The 12,724-nt window shown below is 46.8% G+C and overlaps 1 protein-coding gene across 6 annotated transcripts in view; it reads right to left on the reverse strand.

Annotated features, from left to right (window-relative positions):
- Positions 1-12,724, reverse strand: part of MYOF (myoferlin) — a 178,137-nt gene that overhangs the window by 149,817 nt on the left and 15,596 nt on the right. The gene's annotated exons all lie outside the window — the stretch shown is intronic.

The following is a 12,724-nucleotide window of genomic DNA, read 5'->3' on the forward strand; positions in this document are numbered from 1 at the left end:
TCAAAATCACAGACGTGCCATAAGCCTCTGCTTCTCTCTCACCAAATCCTGCAAACCAAAGTCACCCAGAGCTTGTGTGTCTCCCCAGCTTGTTGTGGAAAGTCAACAAAGGTAACCTTTGACCCACAGGTATCCCATTTGATAAATGAGGATACTGAGACTCCAAGGAGTTGAGAAACGTGTCTGACCTCATATGCAGGAGTGGTGCCTAATATAAACCTGGAATTTCAGCTCTGAAGCCCATGCTGCCTTTGCAAGTGATAAGACCCCAACACAGCTTAAAGATTAAGCTAGACTTGCTCACTGACATGAATCTGAGCAATCTCCGGTAGATAGTAGAGGACAGAGGATCCTCATGCCGCAGTCCATGGGGTTGCAAAGAGTTGGACATGACTTCGCGACAGATTTTTAGACCCCTTCTCACAGACTTAATACAAGGTAATAATTAGTAGATGAATGCTTTCTAGGACCAGCAGAGAATTGGGGATTTTCCTTACTCCTGGATCATTTTTTTCCTGAAGACACAAGGTGTTCTTTCTGTGTGTCTGAGACTGGACAGTATACCTACCCAGATGAGCAAATGTTAATCCAGCTCGTGCTTAAAGTTTCCTTGGAGCAAAGTCCAAAGAGCAGGGGCTTCTATTGAATCCCTAAGTCCCCAAATACGTAACAAAATAAAAACTAATGTTTGAGTACAAAAGGTTTTCTAAGCCTTAGCTCATCTGTTTTCAGGGAGGAAAAAACCAGTTTTTCTTCCTGTGTGTCTCCTTTACTATCACACAGAACACTCACAACATTCTGACAGCAGAATGTTGCTGCATTGGGCGGGGATTGTTCCCCTACCAAGCAGTTTTCTGCGACAGCAGCTGGGTGTTCCACAATTTGACTCAGTCCTGACACTTTAGCATCAGATCCCACCGGTTAAGGGCTCAGTCCCACAAGACTGCCCCACCCCCACTTCAGTCCAGATTGTCATCTGTGCTTCTAACCAATTGGAGACAAATCTGAGGTTCCTATGACCCCATCGTTGGGTTCAATTAATTTGCTTGAGCAGCTCACAGAACTCAGGAGAACAGTTACTTACCAGCTTACTATAGGATTTGATCAATAATATAGAGGAACAGCCAGCTGAAGAGATATGCTGTGTGAGATCTGCGAGGGTCCCAAGCACAGGGGCTTCTGTTACCATGGAGTTGGGGTGCACTGCCCTACTGGTACATGGATGTGCTCACCTACCTGCAAGGTCTCTGAACCCCATACTTCTGGGATGCTTAATGGAGGCTTCATCACATAGGCTTGATCAATTATTAACTCCACTTCTAGCCCTTCTCCCCACTTGAGAGAAGTTGGGGGTGGGGCTGAACATTCCAAACTTCTAATCACGGCTTGGTCTTTCCGGTGACCAGCCCCCATCCAGGAGTCCACCCAGAGTGGCTTCATTAGAACAAAAGATGCTCCTACTGCCCTCTCTTATCCCTTAGGAATTTACAAGGGTTTTAGGAGCCCTATGTTAGAGATGGGGTCAAAGATTAGAACCAGAAATGTTCCTACTGTTCTTATCACTTAGAAAATTACAAGGGTTTTAGGAGCTCTGTGCCAGGAACAATGAGCAGCAGGTCAGGGCGATGTATATTTTTTCTATCATCTCACATGACCCAATTTCCTGAAAAATCCTACGTACAATCATTTCCATCCCCCTTTCACAGCTAAGGAAACTGAGAAGTCAAGTAAGGAATTCCAAGTTACATTGCTATTAAGCGGGTCAAGGCTAGGTTATGGACCCAGGCAGTCCCACGTCAGTGGCCATGCTTTGAACCACTCCACAGCTTCCCCTCTACTGTAGTGGAATGCAGGAGGTAGTGGCTTTTGTTCGGCTGAATGTCACATTGCTAAGGCTCCCAGCACACGGCCAGCTATGGGAATAGCCACCACATTCTTCCACGACCTCAGCATAGCAAAGCTGAGGCAGCACCCTCACGGCTAAGCATTAACTTTTCCACTTGAGTAGGCTCCCATCGCCCTGCTGGCTTCCCTTTTCAAAGTTCAGCAGGACTCTACTCATCGGCTCATGCCTGGATCTATCCTGACTATGACTATAGGCTTTCTGTGCAGAGCCCCTCACTGGATTCTGATGTCACCTAGAAGCGGTCCTCATTTCCCCTCCCACACTTCCTTATTGAGTCCACTCACTCTTCCCCTCATCTCACAGAAGCCTCTCAAGCTTTCTCTCTGGTTACAGTACCAGAAAGTGTGAGAGACAAAAAGGAGCCCTGCAAAGGCTGTTGAAATTGGAAACGGAAGAAATGGCTTCTCTCCACAACTGCAGCTGCTCCCTCTAGAGAACGATCTACAGGTGCCAGGCTGTGCATTCTACTTCGGTGTCTCTAAATGCTTACCCTAACCCTGCAAGGTAAACATTCTCAACAGGAATCAAGAAAAGCTGGTTAAGTTGTTCAAGCCACAGCTAACAAGGAAACAGAATCTGCACCTACATCTCCTAGCTTCAAACCCAGAGTGTGTGTTTGCCACCACCGATGCCGCACTGGAAGCTGTCAGAAATATTGACTAAAGAAGATGCACAGGCACGATGTGGATAGTGGGCTTGGGATCCTGGGCAGTGGCCATAGGAAAAGTCCAAGGTCAGGTTTCAGGGTGTCCTAAAAGTGTCCAAGACTGTCTGCTCCAAGACATAAAATATGACATCTGAGAGTTCTTCTGGAGACAGAGTTTATTGTTCTGATCAGATTCTCAGATGAGTTAGGGACCCGGACAAAGGTTAGGAATTTCTGCCTTTGACAAGCATGAAAGGGTTACCATTAATCTCACTGCAGCTCACCACCATGCTGGCTGGCTGCCATATCCTGGGCTTAGGCTAGGGGAGGTGGGAGAATGGAGTGGAGACCTGAGTCAGGAAGGAGTGAATTTGGACCTTGAAGTCATGGCAGGCCTTCAAGAGAGAGATGGGCAACATGAGGTCCCAGCCAACAGGAAAAGCAAGAAGGCAGCAAATAACTTATAGAAACTGAGCAGAAGCCTTAAGACTGGCAACACTCAAGGATGGTCTTGAAGCAAAATTCCAGTCTCCTCTAAGTCTCTAAGATCCCAGACAAGGAGCTAAGACAGGGGCTCCAGGGAAGCTTTAAACAGAGCCAGCATTTACTCACTTGAATTGAGTCCCAAGCCTGGTTACCAACCTGGGGATCAGTGTAGGAAGGCAAGTTGCAAGGCTGTCTTGATGCCAAGCCTGGTACTAATGACTCTCCACCCCCAGTGGGGATTGTTCCAGAGTCAGCAGCTGAACAGTGTGATAAAGGTCACTTGTTCATTCATTCTCAAACATTCATTAAGCACCTACTATATGTTAATGGAGAGCTTCCCAGGTGGCCCAGTGGTGAAGAATCTGCCAGACAATGCAGGAGACACAGGAGAGGAGGGTTCCATCCCTGGGCCAGGAAGATCCCCTGAAGGAGGAAATAGCAACCCATTTCATTTCTATTTCCATTTTCTATTCTTGCTTAGAAAATTCCATGGACAGCGGAGCCTGGCGGGCTACAGTCCATGGGGTCCCAAAGAGTGGGCCACAACTGAGCATAAGGCCTAACAAGGATGTTGCTAATAACTGAAGAAAAAGAGTATAAGATAGTTCCTGGTCTCAAACATTCCATCAATGTAGTTTATGGGTTACTGAATAGAAGAACCAAACAAATCTTCCTGCGTGTTTTCACCCAGTATAAAAAGTTCCATCGTGTTTTATTTTTATCTTGGAGTTTCCTCCCATAAGAGGGGTAATAATGGGAATGATGACCAGCCAGGTCAGGGACCTCATAGCTCAGCCCATGGAAATGGTCTACTAAGTGAGTTCTCCCATGACATTAATCAACCTCCTGATTCCTCCATCCAACAAATATTTCTGAAGTATCAGTTGCCAAGCACTGAGCAGGTCACTGTGAGAGATACAAAGATCCCCAAGACCTTGGGGTCCCGACCTTGGGGAGGTAGATATGGCTACAGGTGTCTGATACAGAAAGAAAGCTTCTTTCAGAAAGAGGGGTATAGATGAAGATACAGATTCAGAGGAAGTGGAGGTAAGTGGAGGAAGTGGAGCCTCACGCTGGGGAGCAGAGGCTGAGTAGGGGTTGGAAGGAACTGGAAATGGGGACCTGGGAAGAAAATGTCACTCCAGATGAGGGCAACAGCATGGTGGGTCAGCCATGGATGGAGAACAAGTAATGTCTGGGGACACTACACAGCCCAGTGGGCTGGAACCAGAGGATGTGTAAGGGAATCAAGGCAACCAGGCTGTGTGGGAAGGTTATGGTCACACCGTGAAGCCCTGAATGACAGGAAAAGCATCATTTGGCTGATTCAAGTCACTTAGGAAGGAGGATATTAGAAACTGACTCCATAACTTCAGGAATTCATTATCCAACAGGAAAAACTAAGATTTGCTCAACGAGTCTGCCAAGACATACTCCTGAACACATGATTCAGCTGTTTTGAGAACAGAGCAGAAGGGCAGAGTCCTAGCAGATGCCACTGGTGCGGCTATCCCTGTGGAATTTCCTGCCACACCTGGTACCTACGCATAATATTGATACTAATAGTGAGACCCTCCCTCCCAGCCAGGTCTGTATTAAATCCTTCACATACCTCACTTCATTTAACTTTAACCCTTGTATCAAGCCGAAAAAGTAGGCACTGTTAATATCCCCAATCTGCAGATGAGCAAAGCAAGCCCAGAATGTTGGGTAACTTGCCCAGGGTCAGGGAGCTAGGAAGAAATCCTCTAACTCAGGACTAGTCTGCAACTATCCTCCTACCTCTCTGGCTAATAAGGAAAGATTAAGAAGTTGGCATTAGCTCCTAGCTTTCTGGAAAAACCCAGCCCAACCCCTTCCAAGAAGGCGGCTTTGATTTTTTAATCAAGATGTGTCCACATTACATTTTATTGAAAGCCTATTTTCACACATAAACATGTCAGCCAAAAAAGAAAGTACATAAATTCCTGTCTTATCAACAACCACAGTTACACACTTATTCAATTATTCAATTCCATGTCTTTTTTTCAAAGGTCTCAGCCACAGGCACTAATCAGTAGATTAAATTACCAGAAACTCTTTCCCCTTCTTCACACTCCTACCTCCCCCGTTTCCACCTCTAATGTTATGAAGATATGTTTCTTCCTATGGTAAAGAATTAAAAACTTTCAACCTGGAATATAACAATTGATTTAAATGCAGGATACACTCTGGACTCAAAGGCATTCTTTGAGACATTTCCTGTTTTTTTTTTTTTTTTTATTAACTACAATTACTTCTCTCTCAGATCTGTGAAGGTCAACACTGCAGTAATTAACTCTCATGCCAACCTCCCAATAAGGTTTCCGAAGAACTGAACAAGCACTCTTTACCAAGCCACCACACCCTCTGGCACGGAAACTTTCCTTTGCTGTCCACCTACCAGTGTGCGGAGCCCTTACTGAAAAGGTGAGAGTAACACCATGACTCCTAGTCTGTATTGGTCCATCCAGGCCGAAAGCACCAGGGTGCCGGCTAATTTTGTATCAACTTGACTAGTCTGTGGTGCCAGTTGTTTGTTCAACTCTCGTCTAGATGCTGCTGTGAAGGTATTTTATAGATGTGATTAACAATGTATAAAATTGTTTTCAAGTAATTTCAATTGTTTTCAAGTAAAGCCGATCACTCTCTGTAAGGTGGGTGGGCCTATAGCTGATAAGCCTTAAGAGAAAAAACTGAAGTTTTCCCTCTCTTCCTGGAGAAGAACGAATTTTGCCTCAAGACTGTATCAGGCCCACTGGCCTGCCCTTGAGGTTTCAGTCTCAAGACTACAATGTCAACCCTTACCTGAATTTCCAGCCTTCAGTTGGGCTGCACCCCACAGGCCTATGAGGCCCGTGTTTCACCAGCTTCAAGACCAGGAAAGAGCCTGGAGTCAGCAACAGAGACATCATCAGTGGTTTAATGGATGGGGGAGCTCACACGTCTGAAGCCAGGTCCTGGAGCAATACCCCACTGCATGCGGCAGACAGAGGGGAGGACGCGGAGGCAGTCTTTGCTTCCAGGGCAAAGGGGAGCTTATTAGTTACAGGGGAACTGATGTCAGGTGGTCTCATTTGTTACCAGGGGAAGGAGCGTGTCCCTCACTGCCCCTTTCAAAAGAACAATCAACACCTGGGGCCTGGGGCAAGCACCTAGGAAGGTCAGTCAGATGACTGGGATACAGGTGAAGTAGGCAAGTGATGGGCAAGGGATGTGCAGAGAGCAAGAGAACAGCCATCTTGAGTGGCCTGTCCATACATCTGCCCCACAAATTTCAACCTTGCTGACTCTACAAATGCATGAGCCCTCTCCCTCCCCACTCTCTGCCTCTGCCTCTTTCTCCATTTATATATACATGTATACTATTGGTTCCCACAAAATGGGACCAACTGGTAACACTAAGTGGCCATGGAAGTAACAACATTACAATGGTAACAGATTTTACATACTTCAAAACCATACATCTCATTGATTCTAACAACCCTGCAAGGAGAAAGCAGGTATTGGTCCAGCTTTTCTGACTGGACTTTCAAATCAGGGAACTCTCCATTTCTCTGAGCTGTTATCAGGGATATAAAGCTCAACCACTAAACTCAAAGTCCCTCTTTGATGAACTAGGGAATTTAGACTAGAGGAGCTCTAAGTTTTCCACCAGGTCCAGTAGAACATGAGTTTTATGAAGTCCCCCCAAGTCCTGACTGGTTAGACTGCTGCATCTTACTGAGATAGCCGCAGGAGAAGTGGGGGTGCTATTCACAAAGCTTCCACATGTAACTCAGGTCTTTGGTGAAAGTATTAGTCACTCAGTCATGTTCGGCCAGGCTCCTCTGTCCATGAAATTCTCCAGCCAAGAATACTGGAGTGGGTAGCCATTCCCTTCTCTGAGGATCTTCCAGACCCAGAGATAGAACCCGTAGGCAGACTGTATTGTGGGGAGTCTGCATTCTGCACTGTGGGCAGACTCTTTACTGTCTGAGCCACCAGGGAAGCCCCAGCTCTTTGGTAGGCAAAGTAGACCAGCCATCCATCTAAACTTGACTTCTCATTCAGAAATACTTCTGCATCTTCTCTTGGTCCTTAATTTTGCCCCCTTTGTTTTGAGAAATATTCACATACCCAAAGGCATCCACTATTTGGCCTAAAATTTCAGATTCTCCTTGCCTCCAAGCCTTTCCACACATGGTTAGCAATTATTAAATGCTGTGAACTAGTCACTGTTCCCAGTGCTTCCCGTGACTGTCTCATTTAATCTTCACACCAACCCTAAGAGGCAAGTTCTATTATGATCATCTCTAGTTACTGAGGAAGAAACCAAGACACAGAGAGGGTAAGCCACTTCTCAGAGGCAACACAGCTAGTGAGTGGCAGAGCAAGGATTCAAACTCTAGAAGATAAAGACACAAAGCAATTTCCAAAATTGGGGGATTAAGATCAGACGGTGACTCCCTAAAGGATGGGACTGTATTTTATTAATATTACTATCCCCCCTGCCAGAGTCATCTCTCCACGATCTGAGCGAGCTGGACTTGATAAGCTCATGTAAGTCTTACGACACAAGTTGCTTTAGTGATTAAGGGAATAAATGCAAAGTGCTCAACACAGAATCCAGCACAGGGTAAGCACTGAACCACCAGGAACTATTTCTTCTCACAGCACCCAAGCAGCACTCCTTGCAGACTCCAGAGGATTTCCCAGGTGTGGAGCCCTCCCTGGAGGTCAGGGCCCCAGTGACTAAAGCAAGTGGCCTGGGCACAGCCCCGGAGGAGCAATTCTGCCACATGGCTCGGTTCCAGGCCTCTTAGGCCTGCCAGAGGCAGCTGACATGTGGGTAGTGCTCCTCCCTGGCAGTGAGCCTGACAGCTAACAGCCTCTGAAAGAACTTTCACAAGAATCAGGAGCAGGGAAAGCTTCGGAAAGGGCCAACAGGAGACTCCTCTGCCCCTCGGATCTTAGAGGGACTCAGGGGAGCACAGAGTCGGGGGCCCATCCCAGTTGAACTGGCTGAAGGAGCATCCCTGTTTCCCAACTCTGGCTGCACTACTCCTGCAGGAGATGTTGCTAAACGAGTTCGAGGAGAAAGGCGTTTTGGCCAAATGGCAACTGCAACACAAAGTGAGCCTCTTTTGTATATTTCTGAAAACGTCACTCATATCTGCTGATAAAAGGAAAGCCCAGACAGAAAAGCAGGCTGCTCCACTTTCTGCACCCAGTGCCCCAGTGGCCTCTGCAGCTGCCCTTTCAGGTACACAAACTCTTGGATCAAAGTCAAATCCTGCAGGGAGTTGTGGTGAAGCCCAGTCGAGCAGAGTCTGCTTCCTAAAGGCTGACCCTGGGGTGTGTTCCAGCCCTGCCAACCGCCCAGGCTGCAGACAGATGGAGCCCAGGTGGGCCAGGCACCCGGATCAGCTGTCTCAGTGGAGAACTGAGCCGTGTGCCTCTTCGGTGTCTTCGTTTGTGTATGGGAATCCTTTCTGTGCCGGGCACTTTAAGGTGCCTATCAAATCCTATCTAGGGCCTACATAGTCCTACCAAATCCTTCTGAGAGAGTGTTGGGCTGCACCCCACAGGCCTACCAGGCTTGTGCTTGCCCAGCTTCAAGACTGAAGAAAAAGCCCACGGTCAACGACAGAGACTGTTGATGGTTTAATAGATGGGGGAGCTTACACATCTGAAGTAAGGTCCTGGAGCGACACCCTACTACGTGCCATGCACAGTGGGTAGAGCATGGCGCAGTCTTCCCTCCTAGGGATGAGGAGGGAGGGGAGGGTACCAGTTATAGGGGAATTGACATTGGGTGGGCTCATTAGTTACCAGGGAAACCAGCAGAAAGGCATGCCCCTTTGATAAGAACAATCACCAGCTGGGTCCCTGGACAAGTAAATGGGAAGGTCAGTCAGATAAGTTTAGATAAAACAAGTACTGGTCAAGCAGGGGATGTACAGAGAGCAAGACAACAGCCATCTTGAGTGGCCTGACCATACCTCTACCCTGACATACCCTGCACAACCCTTACAATCTTGGTCTGCCCCTCTTTGGCAATATCCCTGGGGTCAGGTATGTAGAGGGCACTGCAACCAAACACCACAGATACAGACAGGTCAGCACTGGTTTTCACATTAGAGGAAAATAATCCAATCTCATGAACAGGCTCAGAGGTATGTTAATGGGGAAACATGTCATAGGCTATACATTTTATCACTTATATCCAATTTTCAGGGCTTCCCTGGTGGCTCGGTGGTAAAGACTTTGCCTACCCATGCAAGAGATGTAGGTTCAATCGCTGGGTCAGGAATATCCCCTGGAGAAGGAAATGGCAACCCACTCTAGTACTCTTGCCTGGGAAATCCCACGCACAGGAGCCTGGCAGGCTACAGTCCATGGGGTATAAGAGAGTCAGACATGACTTAGTGACCAAACAATGACAACCACCCAATTGTCACACAAACATTGTACATATGCTTTTATTGTTTTAATATTTATGTTGCTGTGCGAGGTCTTAGTTGCAGTACGTGAATTCTCAGTTCCCGCATATGACATCTAGTTCCTTGACCAAGGGTGGAACCCGGGCCCCCTGCATTAGGGGTGCAGAGTCTTAGCCACTGGACCACCAGGGAAGTCCTACCTGTGCTTTTAGCAACAAACTTAAAAAGCAAGCAGTGTAACACTTCATAGGTAGCTATACCCTGGCAATTTCACTAGATAATTTTCTTCACAACCAGAACATCAGGGCAAAGGTATGGCTAGCACAATAACGTTCATAAATACAGACCTCAATTAACAGAATTAGAATGTAACATTCACTGAGACAGAATTTTACTCTCTTTAAAATTACCCTCATCTCCACCAAACATAATCTAATCAAGACTAATTTGTTTGCAAAACAAGTCTGGTCAATTGACCACAGCAGCTCCTCCAAACTGGCTGCAGTGTAACTCCTCAGAAGGAGTGTCAGACTGAATTCCCAAAAGGCCTCTCAGGGCCACGAAAGCCACGCCAAAGACCTGCTATCAGGCTCCATCTCAGGGGAGTTCTCTGTTCTAGAGGTCCCCAAGATATTGAGATTCCTGCACATGACCGGAGAGTCTTTGCCATTCACCTGCTAAGGCTGCTCAGAACCCAAGAGTCTCCAATTTCTGGCAGAACCAGGCAGAGAGAAAAGAAAAATGATTCAATTCTACCCACAGGTGTAGTTTACAAAATTGTTGTAAGTCATAACTAACTTAAAGGGAAGGGCTTCCCTCTACCTGGAGAACACAGATCAAAACCAGTAACATTCCAGACAAAACCCATACACATTATAACCATATTCACCAGTTCACTCCATAACCAATCCTTTTGTTAACTTCTATGAAGCCATCAGGTTTTCTATTAGAATCCTTTAATTTTTTACACAGTTCAGCAGTATGATCTGAAATTTATTAGAGGCCTACACCTGTCAAAACATCCTTCCTATGAATCTTCTTGAAGACAAAGCACTTTTGCAAAAGCATCAAGTAAAACAATGCTGCTGCTGCTGCTACTGCTAAGCTGCTTCAGTCGTGTCCGACTCTGTGTGACCCCATAGACGGCAGCCCACCAGGCTCCCCCGTCCCTGGGATTCTCCAGGCAAGAACACTGGAGTGGGTTGCCATTTCCTTCTCCAATGCATGAAAGTGAAAAGTGAATGTGAAGTCGCTCAGTCGTGTCCGACTCTGTGCGACCCCATAGATGGCAGCCCACCAGGCTCCACCGTCCCTGGGATTCTTCAGGCAAGAACACTGGAGTGGGTTGCCATTTCCTTCTCCAATGCGTGAAAGTGAAGTCGCTTAGTCGTGTCCGACTCTTAGCGACCCATGGACTGCAGCCCACCAGGCTCCTCCGTCCATGGGCTTTTCCAGGCAAGAGTACTGGAGTGGGGTGCCATTGCCTTCTCTGAGTAATACAATAACTATTCATAAATGACAAAAAAGTAAAAAGGCACAGTTAAACACCTGATCACAATGTAATTGATAAGGAAACAGTTACAAGAGTTAAGATTGATTATAATCTTAACCCTTGAAAACCTCAGTCTCTGGCAAAATCCAAGAAGTAATTGTGCATTTCCTGATTGAAAAACTTAATGCTTCGGTCCCCCTCTTGTAAGCAGGCAAAGGTAGATAAACTTAGACCTGCCCGGCAATTAATGTTCCAATATTTTATCCTATTTGAAATGACCCATGAACACTCATCTTTCAACTTTAGTTTCAAGCCTAAAATCTTCAAGTCACTAAAATCTGGAGAGACTATTTCAGATAGACATTCCCAAAGTATAATTATTTCTATAGAATTTACCTAAAAGTTATTTTTACTCCTTTACTCTTAAAGACCACATAAGATTAAAGTTCCAGAGAGGCCAGATAGATAATTGACATATAAAAGGCACATGAAGAATACCAATTCCTTCTAGAAAGCTGACTTAACCAATTACCAAAGCCTCCCTTTAATACAACAGCAGTCATTAGAGGCCATTTTTCTATAGATCTCTTGGCAGCCCCCATTCACCAAGGACAGCCCACTGCGTCCCCTCATACTAGCGGATAGCCGCCTCAGAATTTCCCCATCACTTCTGGGATGACCCCCTCAACTTTTGGGCCCCACACGCTCGTGGATGACGCCCACAACTTTCCATTCCCTGTCCTGTATTTCCCAACATCTCGGCACTCATGGGAGTTTCCTCAGTCTCCTGGCTGCTGTGCCAATTGTTGGGCCGAACCCTGCAAGCCCACAAAGCCTGTTGCTTGCCCAGCTTCAAGACTGAAGAAACAGCCAGAGTCAATAACAGAGACATCAGTGGTTTAATGAACCAGGGAGCGTTCACGTTTGAAGTAAGGTCCTGGAGCAACACCCCACTGTGTGTGCAGCAGACAACAGGCAGAATATGGCAGCAGCCTTGACTCCCAGGGCTGGAACTGAGGCCAGGTGGGCTCATTAGTTACCAGGGAAACCGCAGAGGGGAAGGCCCCTCACAGCCCCTTTGATAAGAACAATCACCAGCTGGGACCTAGGGCAAGTAGTAGGATGGTCAGTTGTGTGCATAGGGTACAGGCGAAGCAGGAACTGGTTGGGCAGGGGATGTACAGAGAGCAAGAGAACAGCCATCTTGAGTGGCCTGACAATACACTCACCCTTACATACCCTGCACAACCCTTACAATCTTTGTCTGCCCCTCTTCAGCGATATCTCTGGGGTCAGGTATGTAGATGGCACTGCAACCAGATACCACAGATACGATACAGACAGCCACTGTGGTTTTCACTAAAGATGGCTGTTGTCTTGCTCTCTGACCATCCCCTGCTTCACCTATATCTTACTCACCTGACTGACCTTCCTAGGTACTTGCCCCAGGCTCCAGCTAGCCATTGTCCTTATCAAAGGGGCAATGAGAGACACGGCCTCCTAGGTTTCCCTGGTAACTAGTGAGCCCACCTGACATCAATTCCTCTATAACTGGTAAGTTCCCCTCCCTCTCTCATCACCTGGAGCAAAGACTGCCAACACATCCTTCCAGGCACCCGCTGCATCAAGGTGGTGAGTGTTACTCCAGGACCTGGCTTCAGACTCCATTAAACTCCATGTCAACTCCCCTCTCCATTAAACCACTCATGTCTCTGTTGCTGACTCTGGGGTCTGTCTTCACCCTTGAAGCT

The sequence above is a fragment of the Bos grunniens genome, chromosome 26 (genome assembly GCF_055505025.1).
Source record: "Bos grunniens cultivar Pamir isolate PY7600 chromosome 26, Bosgru_T2T1.0, whole genome shotgun sequence".
Lineage (NCBI taxonomy): Eukaryota > Metazoa > Chordata > Mammalia > Artiodactyla > Bovidae > Bos > Bos grunniens.